This window comes from Lissotriton helveticus, chromosome 1_1 (genome assembly GCF_964261635.1).
Source record: "Lissotriton helveticus chromosome 1_1, aLisHel1.1, whole genome shotgun sequence".
NCBI classification, from domain to species: Eukaryota; Metazoa; Chordata; class Amphibia; order Caudata; family Salamandridae; genus Lissotriton; species Lissotriton helveticus.
In genome coordinates this window covers 1,054,977,062-1,054,993,195 of record NC_136057.1, presented here as the reverse complement: position 1 = coordinate 1,054,993,195, position 16,134 = coordinate 1,054,977,062, and the positions used below count along the sequence as shown (strand labels likewise).

The window sequence follows — 16,134 nt, the reverse complement described above, 5'->3', positions numbered from 1 at the left end:
ACTGTCTGTGGAACTGGGCCGATGAAGGGCCACCCTTTGGAAAAGTAATGTGGATTCCACCACTGCAGAGAGCGATGAGTGCAGCCGTTCACCAACACTAGATCTGATAATTGACACAGAGACTGATTCCACTGATGTGCTAAGCATTCCTGAAGGGTACGCATGTGAAGTCTTGCATAGGGAACTGTTAAGATGCAAGACGCCATCATTCCTAGTAACTGCATGAACACCCAAGCTGGTAATGAGCGGTGGGGTTGAAACTGGAAAATTAGAGCCTGAATGTTGCGGATTCTGGCTGGACTGGGACAGGCTAGAGTTTTTTGCATATTGAGAGTAGCTCCCAAGTATGTTTGTGTGTTGGAGGGTTGGAGATGGGATTTGGACAGATTGACTGTGAATCCAAGATCGTGGAGCAGCTGTATTGTTTTGCAAGTGTGTTGTAGATAATTTAGTCGTGAACTGGCTTTGATGAGTCTGTCGTCTAAGTATGGGAAGACGTGAATGTGTTGTCTTCGTAGGTGAGCTGCGACTACTGCCAGGCATTTGGTAAATACTCAGGGTGCAATGGTGACTCTGAATGGGAGCACTTAATTTATTTATTTATTTATATGCTTATAAAGCGCTAGAATCGACCCCCGAAGGGGTATCTCTGCGCTTAAGTGGAACATGAAGGTGGTGTGTGGCCCCAGCAAGCTAACAGGTACAAAAAAGAGTAGTTTTAAGCAGCTTCCTGAATTGTAGATGGTCTAAACACTGTCTCAGAGGTAGGGGCAGCTCATTCCAGTAGTGAGGGCCAAGATGGGAGAGAGCCCTTCCTCCTAGTCTAGCTCCTCTTACTCGTGGTACTATCAACATATGTTTAGTGCTCGAGCGAAGAGATCTCGTGGGAAAATAAGGCTTGAATTTCTCAGATAGATAAGAGGGGCCTGAGGTATACAATGCCTTATGGATGGTGCAGGAGATTTTAAACTTGACCCTTTGGCGGATGGGAAGCCAGTGTAGTTTCATCAAAAGTGGGCGGGAGGGAGGGCGTTCTTGGGTCAACGTTAGGACCATTCGTGCTGCCGAGTTCTAAACTACCTGTAATCTGGCCAATGAGACTTCATTGGCAGAGACTAACAGGCCGTTACAATAGTCCAGGCGACTTAATATAAGTGCCTGGACAAGGGTTTTCCGGGAGGAATCGGGGAGCAGAGGGAAGATTCAGCGTAGTAGGCCCATTACATTGAAGCAAGACCCCGCATTTTGAGCAGCATGCTCCTTCACTGTGAGTGCCTGATCTAGCCGGATCCCCAAATCTTTGACTAACGTCTTGGGTACAGGATGGGGGCCTAGATCTGTCGGCCACCAGTCGGGTGTCCACAAGAGGGGTGCCTCTCCAAAGAGCATGATTTCTGTTTTCTCCACATTACACTGGAGGAAATTATTGTACTTTGAATTGGTAATGTTGTCCCGCTACCACAAACTTGAGGTATTTAGGATGTGCGGGGTGTATTGAAATATAAAAGTATGCGTCCTTTAAGTCTAAAGTAGACAGAAAGTCGCCTTGCTGAAGATGTGGGAGCACTTGTTGTAGTGTTACCATATGGAAATGATCCGATTGGATATACAGATTCAGGTCTCTGAGGTCTAGTATATGCCTGAGAGAGCCGTCCTTTTGGGTATCAGAAAATATAGGGAGTATACGCCGGCCCCTTGATATTGTAATGGGACTGGCTCTATAGCTCCTTTCTCCAATAGAGATAGAATTTCTTGTTTGAGAAGGTTCAACTGCTTTTGTGACATGTAATGCGATCTTGGAGGAATGTTTGGGAGAGTGTCAGTAAGCTCTAGTCAATAACCAGATTGGATCATTTGTAGAACCCATCTGTCTGAGGTTATTGTATTCCAGACAGGTAGAAATTAGGAAAGACGTACCCTGACAGGAGTGTAATGATCGGGGGGTAGAGGAAGGAAGTCACTGTTAGTTGCAGGGGAAGTACATGTTGAGTTATCTCTACCTCTTCCCTTGCTGTCAGCCCAGAAGCATCAACATTGCTAACATGCCAGAGCCAGCTAAAGTATTAGCCAGGACGAACGGCTGCTGTGTCTGCATATAGTAGGAAGAAGCATTGTTTGCGAAAGTGTCATACATGGCATTGAACAAACACAAAAGTTGGCGTGATACCCCTTAGATAAATACTGTTTGCTTATTCAGGAAATTGGCACCAGACGGCTGTTCGATTTGGCAATTTAGGTGCTATGTGGGTTCTCGACTTTGACAAAAGTGTGACTGCAGGAGAAACCCACCCCGAAGAGACCGTGAAGCTCCTAGCTGAATAGCGCCAGGTTATCGCTAATTAGGATACCAATTGAGAGGTAGGTCCTCTCTCCAGCCCTGACGGATGCCCTAGACCCACGGCTGATTAGAGGCAGAAACATGTTGGTATAAAAAAATTTTTTTATGTAGTGATGTATAGAAGGTCCTTACACCTAAGCATGCCTCCTGTATTTACCCCTTGGTAACCTTTTATTCAACCAGGGATAACACTATATTAAAGGATACTTTAGAGGATTATTTCATGGTTTTTTAAAGTAATAATCTGGACCTAAATCATTGTCCTGAGAGAAGTAATATCTAAGAACTCCCTCAGAATAGCCCCATTCTGAGGTTGAGGCCGCCCTGGAAGTAACATCTTACCAGGGTGGGATGAGGGGGCCAATGATGAAGCATGTCACATTATGTGAGTGAGCCATCCTCGTTCATTTCTTAAAATTGCCTTGAATCCAGCTAACAAACAAGCAACAGCATACAGAGAACTCATTGAGTCTCAGGTACAGACCTGCTATTTTGCTGAATAAGCAAACAACATTTGTCTGAGAGTATCACGCCAACTTTTGTGTTTGTTTGAGCTAGTAAGGGCAGGCGTGAGCCCCATACGCCCCCCCCCCATTTTCTCCACTTTGTTATAGTATACATGACATTGAACCACTGGGCACACACAAAGATTCACAGCATATATATCATATATATATATATAATGACAACCAAGGTTGCTGCTCGATATGCCGCACTTCCTGCCTTGCGGTGCCGGTGCCAGCAACGGCGGCGTCTGCTGTCCAAATATCAAACAAATCTAGTCAAGTTCAAAGAACAAAGAATGCGGCACACTAGATGATAGCACTCTCATTTATTGTGCAAAACAACGCGTTTCAGCCAAAGTCATTGTCAAGTTGTGCAGTGTGCTCCACTCACCATAAAAATAAATTTGCAAATATATAGACATAGATAAAATACTACCCGTTTTTCACACGGCATGATTATAAACAGAAATCTGTGTCAATGCATTCCAAAAACTACTTGATGAATCATCATCAAATCATATGTTTTAAATAACTTTTACATCAAATACCATTGTGATAACCCTGGCAGAGGAGAGGGTGAGGGCCCGATTGCTTGCTTCACGACAAAGGCTGTACAAACTGGGAGATAGAGCAGAAAAGATGCTGGCGTGGTTGGAAAAGAGGGAGCAGGAAGAGCGCTGGGTACCCAGAATAACACTTAGCAACAAGCAATACATCTCAGACCTGCAAGCCATCGTGGATGCCTTTGCAGATCACCTCGAGAGGGTCTACACCTCCTCAACCACGGCTACTGCTGAAGACTCCCGACAATAGCTAGCTGATATGAGTTTGCCTACCCTAACCACTGACGATAGGAATACACTAGAGGCGGACCTGTCAGACAACGAGATTCGTCTAGCAATAAACAATGTGCAGTCAGGGAAAGTGCTGGGGCCCAATGGGATCCCAATTAAATTCTTAAAACCAACGAGCTCACACCTCGCGCCCCACTTACAAGAATTGTATAATGTAAGCTATCAAAAAGGAGTCTTACCGGAGGACCAACGGCTGGTCTCTATTGTAGTCATCCGTAAGCTGGGGAAACCTGCTGATAACTGTGAATCCTACAGGCCGATCTCGTTAAACAACGTGAAAGCGAAAATCCTCGCCAAACTCCAAGCATCTCGTTTGATCTCAAGGATCCCCTCACTGGTTCATGTGGATCACTGCCTTAAATATCTGTCATCTTAATAATGTTCTGGGCCACAAACAACTAATAGAGAGAGACGCGGTGGTGTTGCCCCTGGACGCCAAAATGGCGTTCGATTCCATGGAATCCCACCCCACTATGGTCCTCCCAAAAGCTCGGACTCCTCGGTCACGAACCAGGCTTAGACAGATGGGACACTATAGGAATCTCCACAGTAGGTCACCTAGTGAAAAGGGGGAAGATATTAACATTTGCGGATCTAAGGGAACAATATGAACTAGCTCAGGGCGCGACCTTCAGCTATATACAGGTACGACATGCCCTTCAGGCTGCACTCCCAAACATGGCAAATATACCGGAGTCATCCCCTTTAGAAGACCAATTACTTTCAGAACCTATACTAGAGAAAGCTCTATCTTTAACATATAAGAAACTATGTAACAACCTGCCAGATATGTTTTATACTCTTCTGGGGAAGTGGCAGGCCGATGTTGGGCACCTAGATGTTGATGACTGGCAAACTGCACTGATGTTCCAGAGAGAAGCGGCCATCCCCCTTATGCTTCGCCTTATCCAACTGAAAATTCTACACCGTACCTATTTCACAGGGTTACGCTGACGAAGCTAGGGAAGAGACAAGATGCGCAGTGTCTCCGCCGCTGCAACCGCGAAGACACATTCTACCACATAATATGGAAGTACAAACTCTGTGGGAGAGGGCTACAACACACATGCAGAGAGCGATAGGACAAGAGATTGACCTAACATCCCAACTGGGACTCCTTAATATATGAGAGGTTACAGACCTCACGGAAGCGGAGCAACAAATGACAAATGAACATGCTGGGATACACACTGGTGAAACGCGCAATTGCAATGTAATGGGAGGCGGAAGAGAGGCCATCGCCGAAGGGTTGGACTAAAGAATTAGACAAGTGTATGGTATCAGAAAAAGAGGTGTTTGAATCAAGAGGCTGCCCTAAAAATTGGGACAAAAAATGGAGCAAGTGGAATGTATACCGGGATAAACTGTGTATCTCACCTACCAGGGAGATGGAGATGAGGGACAATACCCGACCGACAGTGGGACTTCATGACTGATTTTCTATTTGAATCCTATTGAATGTATAACAAATGTAACTGTGTACATATATGATTGTATACAAACCAAGAAATGTGACTCACTTGTTTGAAATCAATAAAAAAAAGTTTAAAATGAAATACCATTGTGATTTCATATATGATTCATTGTTCATCCCATGATCCAATGGTTGTTACGCCCTTGTTGTCAGGTTATCACTTTCTAAAATAAATGCACACAATTCTAAATCCATGTGAGTACAAAACCTACACCGTTCATGCACTTCTGTTGTTCTCGCTATCATCCAGTGTGCCACATCTGTTGTCCTTTGAACTGAACTGGATTTGTTTGATAAATATATATAAAAGAGTTGCGGTTTAGCTGGCCTGCACCAAATCGTAGTTGGTGCATAGTTAGGCATTACCGCCAGTACCTTGTTACACACAAAACAAAACCTCTCAAATTACAGAGAAAACCAGCACTCCAAGCCTGGGAGTAATCTACCCATTTAATTCCATTGTGCAGCATGGAAATCCAGGTCCATACAACAAGCGACACAGCAGAATCCACTTCAGACATAACCTTTCTAAAAAAAAAAATTACATCGCCATTATGAATGCCATAGCGCATGTTCAATATATACATCCCTTCCTGTTTCACAATCATACATATGTTTTAATCATTTCATTTAACAGCATACTTATTATCCGTATGCACCTTAATAGGCTACTTTCTAATAACAATGCTTCAAAAATTGAAATGTACATGTTGCACTAATGCCATAGAAACAAGATGACTTGCAGTCCTGTGCTATTGTGCTTGACTTAAGCTAGGCACCAGAATGTTACCACAAAGGAAAATATAGCAAACAAATACTCTCAAACACTTTAAACATGCCTATCTTTAAGTGAAATACTCTGCTAGAACAGTTTCCATTTATTTAAGGCTCAAAAGGAATGATTTTGAGAAAAACAAAGTGCTGCAATACTGCCACCAAATTTAATTTTTTTTTTTAACTTCAAATCTTTTTATTTTACGTGATAGAAACAGAACACCGGGCCAGATACACAAAGCGTTATGCCCACAACCCAATTTAGGGCCGGCCACGTAACATATGATTAAAAATTAGCAATAGTGTAGGAATTTAAACACAGCATGTCGCCTATAACCCGTGACGGGCCGGCCGCGTGGTAAACGTTAACGGGCAATACCGATTTGTTGTGGTGCTTCACAGGGCCCTTGAAAACCTTTAATACGGCAACAAGGGCACGAGGCCCAGAAGAGAAGGAAGCGAGAGAAGTTAAGAGAAGGAAGACAGCTAGAGAGTGAGCAACAGCGTTTAGATAGTAGGAGAGAAAGAGATCTCATGGGTGGGTGGGAGGAGGGAGGGGGATAGGCGGGGTCAATGATCTAGGGCAGTGAGGGACATTATACTCCATGCGCGGTGGTCAAGCACTGGGTTGGGCCTGTTGCGGGAGGAGCATGCCAGGGTCAGAAGGGAGGATAGCATCTTCGAAAAGGCGCAGCGCTCTAAGCTTGGCAGGCAGATATCGGGCATGCTCCACCTTATAGAGATACTTAATTAAGGGTTGCAAAACTGCAGTGAAGCGGGTATCACAAACTTGTATTCGCGCTGTAAGGAGCTCCATGGTTATGACATGCCATAAGCGCACGTACCAAGCGGCGATAGGGGGCGCCTCCGTCTTTTTACAATACAGCGCAATAAGTTGCTTGGCTGCTCCAAGCATATGCAGTGCTATGGTCCAATCGCTCCGAGTGACAGCTTTTAAAGTGGTCGGTTTGATGCCCAGCAGGATTGTGCTTATTGACTCAGGCAGGGGAAAACCAAGAACCCCTTTGATATGACTAAGGACTTCTTTCCAGAACAGGGTCAAGAGCGGGCAGGACCACCAAATGTGTATGAAATCGCCAGTCGTATTCAAACACCTCCAGCACTTGGGGGATGAAGCAGGGAAAATCTTGTGCAAACGATCCAGTGTGTAATATCATTGTGTCATGATTTTATATGTGTCTTCCCTTTGTGGGATACTGCGAAAGACCCTGGGTATGTCGCGCCATAAATGACCCCACTGTGCGGATGAGATTTCTTTGTCAGACTCCAGCTGCCACTTGCGCTGGTACGGGTGGGTAGGCATTGAGGGGGGGGGTGCTGTAAAATCTGAGACGTGCGGGAGATGAGGCCCTTCGAGTCGTCAAAAGAGCAGACCAACCGCTCAAAGGGGATGAATGGGCGGGTGGCTGCCTCCTGCATCTCTACCGAGGTGGCCCAATGTCGCAGCTGTGCATACTGTAACTCTGTTCCCAGCGGGAGATTAAATTCTTCCTTACACTGCGCAAAAGATTTGAATACTCCCCCCTCAAAAAGGTCGCAGACCACTCTGCATCCCCCCTGTAGCCTTCTATCAAAAGCATGGGAGCGGTACGTCGGGGGAAATAGGGGGTTGCCCGCTATGGGTGTATGGGGAGAGGAAAAGGTCGTAAGGCCCCTGCGCACCCCCACTATATCCCAGATGTCCAATACCGTTCTAGTGGGTACCGCCATGTAGGCACTCCTAGAGCGCACCATAAGATGGAGCCAAGTGAGGTCCCAGATGGTGCGCCCAGTGACTACCCTCTCCTTATGGAACCAGACCTTCTAGCTTTCAGTAGTCGTCCACTCTGAGGCAAAGCAGAGATGAGAGGCCCAGTAGTATTCTAGGAGGTTAGGACAAGCTAGCCCTCCTCTACCCAGCGGCAGCATGAGGATCTTGTGAGAAAATCTCGGCCTGCGCCCGCCCCAGATGAAGATGTAAGATCGTGCTGTAGGTATCTGATGATATGGGATCGGGGTGGGTAGGCACAGTACAATATTTTAGGGTATTGAGCCTGCCCAGCCATGCCATCGCCAGAGGCTTCCATCCTTGCAAGTCCTCCAACACTGCTCTCCTAAAGCCACGCCAATTAATTTGGGTCCATGTGTCTAAGGAAGGAGTTAGCTTAAGACCTGGATATTGGATATGATCGGTAGCCCACTGATACCGCGCAAGTCTCTCCAAGGTGGGAATCTCCTCTTTAGGAATTGTGAGGTTCAAGACCCAGGATTTGCTATGATTGATTTTGAGTCTTGAGGCCCGTTCAAAAGTCTGTAAAAGGGAGTGCAGAGCCGGGAGAGATATGTGAGGTCGTGAGAGTGTGAGGATGAGGTCGTCCACAAATAGCGCCACCTTGTTCTGCCGACCCCCCATAGCGATGCCACGTATGTCCGTCCTCTGACTGATCATCTCTGCTAGGGGTTCCACCACAAGGGCAAAGAACAGAGGCGACAGAGGACATCCCTGCCGGGTACCCCTGTAAATATAGAAAGGCTCAGTGAGCCATCCATTAACCCTGACTGGCCTGTGGAGACTTATATGGTGCCATGAGATCATATTCTGGCCTAGCCCGATCCTCTGCAGTACCTCCCGAAGGAAAGCCCAGTCTACCCGATCGAACGCCTTCTCCGTGTCGAGCAATAGAAGTCAATCAGGTATGTTCCAGGCGTGCGCCTTCCCCACTAAGTGTGCAAGCCTACGTACATTGTCTGCTCCTTGACGATTGCGGATGAAGCCAACTTGGTCCAGCTCCACCAAACCAGGCATGTGGGGGTCCAGACGTTTGGCAAGGACTTTGGTGTAAATTTTAAGGTCAGTATTCAAGAGCCCTATTGGGCGGTATGAGGCGCATAACGCAAGGTTCTTCCCAGGTTTGGGTATGAGCACTATTTCCGCCATGCCCATAGAGGGTGTCTGACCATCAGTGTCCAAGAAAGAATTGTACAAGCGCAAGAGGTGGGGTATGAGCTGTGTCTGAAACATGCGATAGAAGGTCAGCGGTAGGCCGTCCGGCCCCGGAGTCCTTCCGAGAGGGAGGTCCTTTAGCGCCGCCGCCATCTCCTCCGTAGTTAGAGGCCCCTCCAGACTCCGAGCGTGGTGGGGATGTAACTGGTTCCAAGCACACTGGTTTAAGGCATCCTCGATAAGAGCGGGGGTGGTGGCTCTGCCGCCTAAAGTGTGGCGTGGTAGGCCCTAAAGGCCTCGCATTTAGCCCGCTCAGAAGTGGCTCGTGAGCCGTCCGGGAGTTTAATATTAGCTATGTGATCTTTCGCTGCCCGTGCCCTCAGACGCCTCGCCAATAGCTTGCCCACTTTGTCCCCCCCTTCATAATACCGCTGTTTCGAGGCTATAAGGGATCTTTCCGCTTTATTGGAGCATAAAACGCGCAGTTGCCCCCGAAGGTTCGCGAGCCGCCGTCGGGATGCAAGCGAGGTACGGACCTGGTCTTGTTTTTCTGCCGCCTTGATGTCTGCAGACAGGCTATCTTCTAAACGTCGGATCTCGCGTGCCCGCGCAATCGAGAGCGAGGTGATGTGACCTCGAATTGTGGCCTTGAAAGCATCCCACACCACGGTGAAGGGTGTCTCAGGGATATCATTGCTCGCAAAGTAAGAGTCAATGGCAACCTGTATGATGTCTACATCTGCCGGGTCCCGCAGTATTCCTCGGCGGCAGGCGCCACCTCGGAGCATAGGGGGGCCAGCGGCCAGATCCTGCAGGAGTAGTTCGACATGAGCGTGACCAGAGAGCGATATAGCAGACATAGACGCCGCCAGTATGTCTCGCACCATGGCAAGAGAGATAAATAGATAGTCAATGTGCGAGTACAAATGATGCACATGAGAGTAGAACAAGAAATCCCTTGCCTCTGGCGAACAGTATTGCCAGGCATCTGTCAAGCGCAGGTTCGTTATTTGCGCACGAAGCGTAGAAGACATGGCCCCCATCCCGGTCAAAGATGTTCCACTGCGGTCCGCCTCAGAGTCCCATACTAGATTAAAGTCCCCCCCCTAGGATCAATGAGGAGTCGCCCTGTGGGATATGGTCCCTCAAAAGTGCTCGGAGGTAGGAGTCCTGCATCTGGTTTGGTGCATACACATTGCATAGCATAAATTCCAACCCCACCTTAACAAAGCGACCGTGTGGACTACATAGAGCCTTGATTTCCCTCGGCCTGACACCGCTCCTGCACATGATGGCCACCCCAGCCGTTTTAGTGGTCGCCGTAGCCCAGAATTGGAGTGTATATTTGGGATGCGCCATGCGCTGGACATCTTCTTTCAACAGATGAGTTTCTTGGAGGAATATAATGTTGGGGTCATGTTGTAGGAGGTATCGCCACACCTGTCGCCGCTTGTTCGTAGAATTAAGCCCCTTGACATTAAGGGAAAGCACCTTCAGAGGGCGTGGAAGGGCCATTATCTGTTCCTATCCCTAATTAGTCCTTCAAGCCACCGAAGGGAGCCGCGCAGGTCGGGGGGGGGGGACGCGCAGGATAATTTCTGGTTTGCCCGGGGGTATACGCCAGCGCCACTGCGTTACCCGCCCGCCACACTCGAGGAGATAGAGAAAGAGGAGAGAGAGGTAGAAAAGCAGGAAAGCACAGCAGTGTAGAATAGTAAACCAACAATGGCCAACGGGGCCAAAGTATTCTGTTCCCTTCGCCGGGCATCCTACACCCGAGGGTTCGAATGAGCCCAGGGATGTCACTCCCTCAGGAACAGTTGGGGGTAGGTTTGCAGTCGACCTCAAGTTCATCCAGTAGGGAAGCCTCTGCGTCCCACATCCTATAGGCAAGGAACCAGGGTGTAAATCAAGATGGCACATTAATTAGCAAACCTAGAAAGAAGGGTGCATTTCAATGAGCGTATGCTTCAGTCCATTGCGGGTGTGTGCTCAGTCTGTCATGGAGTCGAGGGGTGCGAGGTGGATTCTTCCTTATCCCCTTCAAGGGATCGTATATGTGCGATGATATCCTGTTTGGTCTGAGACGTGGGCCATGGGTGGCGAACGTCGAGGGCGATGAACAGCAGGCCAAGATGGTTTGGCAGGCACCCGCTCCTAGCGTCCGGGGCGGGAAGGGCTGGTTGGCGGTGATAATGGCAGTCGAAGTAACTATTCCGCCTCCTTGTAGTTCCATAGAACTCTGCTTTTAGATTCCCATTGGAAGATGAGGGCAAATGGGTGGTCCCACTGGTATGAAATGCCCATGCTCCGCAGATTCTCAGTCACAGGCTTAAAAGCTTGGCTTCTTCGCAGAGTGTTAGGCGCCAAGTCTTGGAAGATTTGGATCTTGTGCTCATCGTGGCAGAGATCTGGATTGGCGCGTGCTGCCCTGAGGATACACTCCTTTTCTGTGAAAAAATTGACCCTAGTTAAGATGTCCGGGAGGAGACTCTGCCTCCCCGCGGGCCCGGAGACCCTGTGGGCTCGATCCAAAGCCAGCGGAGAAGCGTCCTCATACCCCCAGACCTCGTGGAGGAATTGCGGCACGTATGTCAAGATGTCCTTCCCCTCCGTGCAGAGAGGAACCCCCACGGATGCGGAGGTTATTCCGGCGGCTTCGGTTTTCCAAATCCTCCTGTTTTACTTGCAGCACTATGTGCTGCTCCTCTAGTGCCGCCAGGCGTTGCCACAATTGTTCCTGGTCCTCCGTGCGGGCATTCACTGTCTTTTCCAGCCCATCAACCCGGTCTCCCAAGTCTGTAACCTCTTTTCTGAGTTCTCCCACACATGAGTGAACCTCTGTGCGCAAAGTGCCAATCTCCATCGTGAGGTCTGACATGAAAGCGGTCATAAATGCCTGGGTCACCGTCGACGAGTCCCCCGCAGCCTGCGGTGCCACCTCAGTAGGAGCAGACTCTCCTGTCTTGCCCCACATTGCCACCACAGAGTTGTCTCTGGGCGCCGCAGATGGGTCCGCCTTGTCCCCTCTGGAGCGTGTCATCGCAAGTCCTTGAAGGTCCCGTTGGCCACCAGGCAGTGTGGTCGTTATAATGTAGGGAGATTCACCACCCAACCAATGCCACTCTTTTCCCTATTTTGCTACGTCCAAAGCTACAGCTGGGGAGTCCAATGCTTAGGGCCCCCACCCAGGCCCCCAACACCCAGGATGCGGGCTACCTCTTGTTTAGGCCCACCACCTCTCTGCCCTCTCCACAACAGTACCTGCTGGCGAGACACTTCAGGTGGGGGGAGGCCCCTCGAGACCAGGTCAGGGAGTGCGAGTGTCCGCTGTAGGGGTCCCGCTGCTTCAAGCCAGTCCACACACCCAGCGCACCCCTCCTGTGGCAAGCACACTTGAAGCCCTCTAGGGCATGCAACTCACTCTGGCCTGTCAGCAAACTGCGCCTCTCAGCTGTGCCCCCAGCCGCTCACTGATCGTAGTGCAGGTGTCCCGGTCTCCCCCTCCACCTCTCCAGCCAGCGTGTTGAGTGTGTCAGGCCTCTGCAGTGTTAGGGCAGGCCACCCAATGCCTCCTGGCCGTTCGACGGTCACAAAATGGCAGCACCTTCGACCTGTACTAGGTGTCCCCCTCGCAATCACCCAGTCCCTGCTGCGTATCCGCTTTCCACTTAGCCCCTGTGCACCACCCCAGGTAGTGGCACGGGGGGCAAAGGCTTTGTGCAGGTGCCTTGTCGTTCCGGAAGCTACGTGATTCCTTAATGACTTATCAGGGTGTGGGATAACCACATTAGGATCTATCCGATAAACTAAGAAGAGGGGAGTCCGCCCTGCTACTCCGTGTGATCACACGGTCTACTACAAATACGATGTATATATAAGGACTACACATTTGACAGTATTCCCAAGAGGACATACTCTAATACCAAGGCCGTATTATTACGTGGTTTTGATTCCTCTAGTTAATTTGTCCACACTTTTTGCAAATATAGAGCCAATGGGGTGAATACCGTGTACTGACTTTTCCAGAGAGGGAACACTACAGATTTTATGTTATACTATAATACAATACTCCTGTGTCATATGGATATTAGAAGTTATCTCCTTCTTGATTAAGTCCTCGCCTGAATATGTACTTATAGTGATAGGTGCCGTTAGAGGATTTGTAAACTACAGGCAGTACAGGGGAATCCAGGAGAGGTATCCTGTGTGATTATTAAATGTCAATTGCCTTGGGTTGTGGGGCCTATCGTTAGATTGTGGTCGGTCGCCTCAACGATTTATTGGACCTACTGTGCACTACGGAAAGATTCTATTGATAGATGCCTTGAAGAAGTCTCAGGATTGAGACGAAACACGTGTCGGCGGTGTGAGCTGAGAAGTTTTATAATATATATGAACTTTTGAATACAGAATCTGAAGAACACTCCTTGTTTTGGATCTTTATATCTACACAAAGCATAACGAATGGACATTGTTCCTATTGAATGCAGGCATCCTCATCAAATGGTTGTGGTTCGTGTTTCCTTAATGGATGTCTAGTATTGTTTAGAATTGACATATTTTTGACCACAGTTTGGTGTGCTGTTTGAGCCTTTTCTTTATCTAGTGTCTTATGCACCTTGTGTGCTAAATAACACTTCTGGTGGTAAGTGTGTATCAGGCTATCTAAGCATCTGTTTTTTTGTGGCAAATACTAATTACGAATATACACAATTCACGTATTATACATATATTAGAGAAGTACTAACGAATGTGCGGACGTTTCTCCTGTCTAGGGGAGCACTACCACCGACTGTTTTGCAACTAAAGGCTTTGTGCAGGGCACTGGCTCCCCGGGTGCAGCAGCGCGCAGAGTCCGGTGTCTCAGGGCCGCCCGGCGTGAGAGACCCAAAATGGCGGGGGAGCTCGCGTCTTGCCGTGCCGCTCTCCTGCAGCCCCCAACCTCAGCCGCGCTGTACCTGTTGCGGGCCCCAATAGCCCCGTTATGCAATGGCTCCAATCAGCCCCGTCGGGGCCTGGACTGCAAACATCCGCCAGGCGATGTCACAGGGTAGGCTCCACTAGGCCGCTCCTCCGTCCCCTCTATCAGCCCCGATGTAGACCCCGTCAGGGCAACCCTCGGTGCGCCGCTTGTCCGTCTGCCAGTCGCTCCTGGGCGTTAACTCCACTACGCCCGCCTCTGCTGCTCAGCTCGGACCCCTATGGGCCAGGGTCCCGGGACTTCACCAAGGCGCAGGGGGGGCTCCTCCCAGACCCTCAGAAAATGGTGGCTCGCTCCGCCAGGCCACCAGTCCCACGTCGCATTCCCCACCTCAAATCGCTGCCGGCAATGTGTAGGCCTTCCACCGGCCTCCTAGGTCTCCCCGTCCGATTGCACACACCGGGAGTAGCAACCACCGCTTATCGGCGAGTGCCGCAGGGCAGGCCCCGCCAGGCCGCTTAACCGTCTCCCGCCTCCTCCAGCTTCAGCGCGGACCCAGAGTAGTCTGCAGAGCGCAGGGCGGGCTCCTCCAGAGGGCTCACATAATGGCGGGCCACCCCGTCGGACCTCCGACTTTCTTCCGTCTTCTGCCTGGAAACTAAGTGCAGCCCCTCTGCAGGTGCCCCAGGTCACAGTGGTCAGCGGCTACCCCTGGGACTGCGGTCACAGCACCCCAGCTCCGCTGTAATTGCTGATGAAGGTAGCGGATCGCCGGAGCTCCCCGGAGACACGTCTCACCTCATCGATGGCAAGAACCCCCCCCCCCCCCCCCCCCCCAATTTCAATTTTTGTGCCACAAAATTCAATTTTTGAGCTGCAAAATATGCAAATCTATGCACCAATATCCTGATTGTCTGTCTGTTCTTGGGAAGTCTGTACACCCTTTCTTTAAACAATTGCCTCTGATTTAGTTCCCTCTTCCCTTGTGTTTCAAAGCCCATTTACAGTTTACAGCTGCAAGTGATCCTGGACCACGCCACGCTGAGACCTACTCGGCCTGGCCAGCGCCCAGGATGGAGCAGAAAGAAACACAAGAACTGTGACTCAGATTCTCTGGACTCTGAGTCATGCTGACTACCAGAAGTAATATCAATATCTTTGATACCTTATCGCTCCTCTTTGTCTGTCCCAACTGCTCATTCACCTAAGCACCAACAACTATGAGAAGAAAGATGGAACATGTACTAAGAGTCCTAGATTTTACTGTGCAGTAATAATAAATTACATAAGCAATTGAAGGCTTAAGTTAATGACTCTTCTGAAAAGCAGCTCAAGGTAATGCATTCTATATTCAGATGGATAGAGAGAGAGAGAGAGAAAGATCAAGATAAACAAGAGAGAGAATCAGAGAGAGAGAGAAAGAGATAGAGAGAGGTAGAAAGAGAGGGAGAAAGATAGAGCATAAGATAGAAAAAAGAGAGGGAGAGATATAGAGAGAAAGATAGAAGGAGCGATAGAAAGAAAGAGAGGGAGAAAGAGAGGGAGAGTCACAAAGAGAGAAAGAGGGAGCGGAAGAGAAAGAGAAAGAAAGAGAGAGGGAGAGAGAGAGAGAGAGAGAAAACACATGGAGAGTGGTGTGTTAATATGTACCATTTGTACTACAAAGACTACCAATACAATCCAAAAATTCTTTATTTCGGCCATTCGAGACCATAAAAGATACAATAAAAGACCTGTAAAACCACATGCAAACATACAATATAAAAACAGTGCAAGGAAGCAAAGACTACTTAATTCAATGCATGTAAGAATCCGGGAAATTCAAGGTACAATTCACTACAGTTCATTTCATGTTTAAACAGTTAAAAGTTACCCTTTCAGTGTTTTTTTTCTTATCTGCCACATAGCCATTAAATACTTGGCTAGAGCAAAAACAATATAGTGCAGGGTACTTGTCTTTAGAATTCTGTATGATTGTAAACAATTTCTAAAGCCTAGATTCCTGCACAAAGGCACTAGCCAATACTTTCTTGGTCTATTATAGGCAGGGCAAAAAAACAGCACATGTAGTTCGTCCTCCACATTCGTGCTGCACCCAGGACAGGTTTTATCGTCCGATGTTGACCATTTACTTGTGTAGTCTTTGAGGGGCAGTGTACCAAACCTCCATCGGATAAAACGTTTCCTTGCAGTAATAGGATAAATAATGTCCATGAATCCTTCGAACTTAAAAGAACGGTTGGTGGCCGGAAATTGTTCGGTGCTGGTGCCAATTTTCGGAGCACACACAAGCATAATTAGGCTCTTGTCCTTAAAAATC

At 48.6% G+C, this 16,134-nt stretch overlaps 1 protein-coding gene across 5 annotated transcripts in view; it reads right to left on the bottom strand.

Moving 5' to 3' along the window:
• The window catches only part of CPT1B (carnitine palmitoyltransferase 1B), a 300,240-nt gene that overhangs the window by 37,757 nt on the left and 246,349 nt on the right, over window positions 1-16,134 (bottom strand). The gene's annotated exons all lie outside the window — the stretch shown is intronic.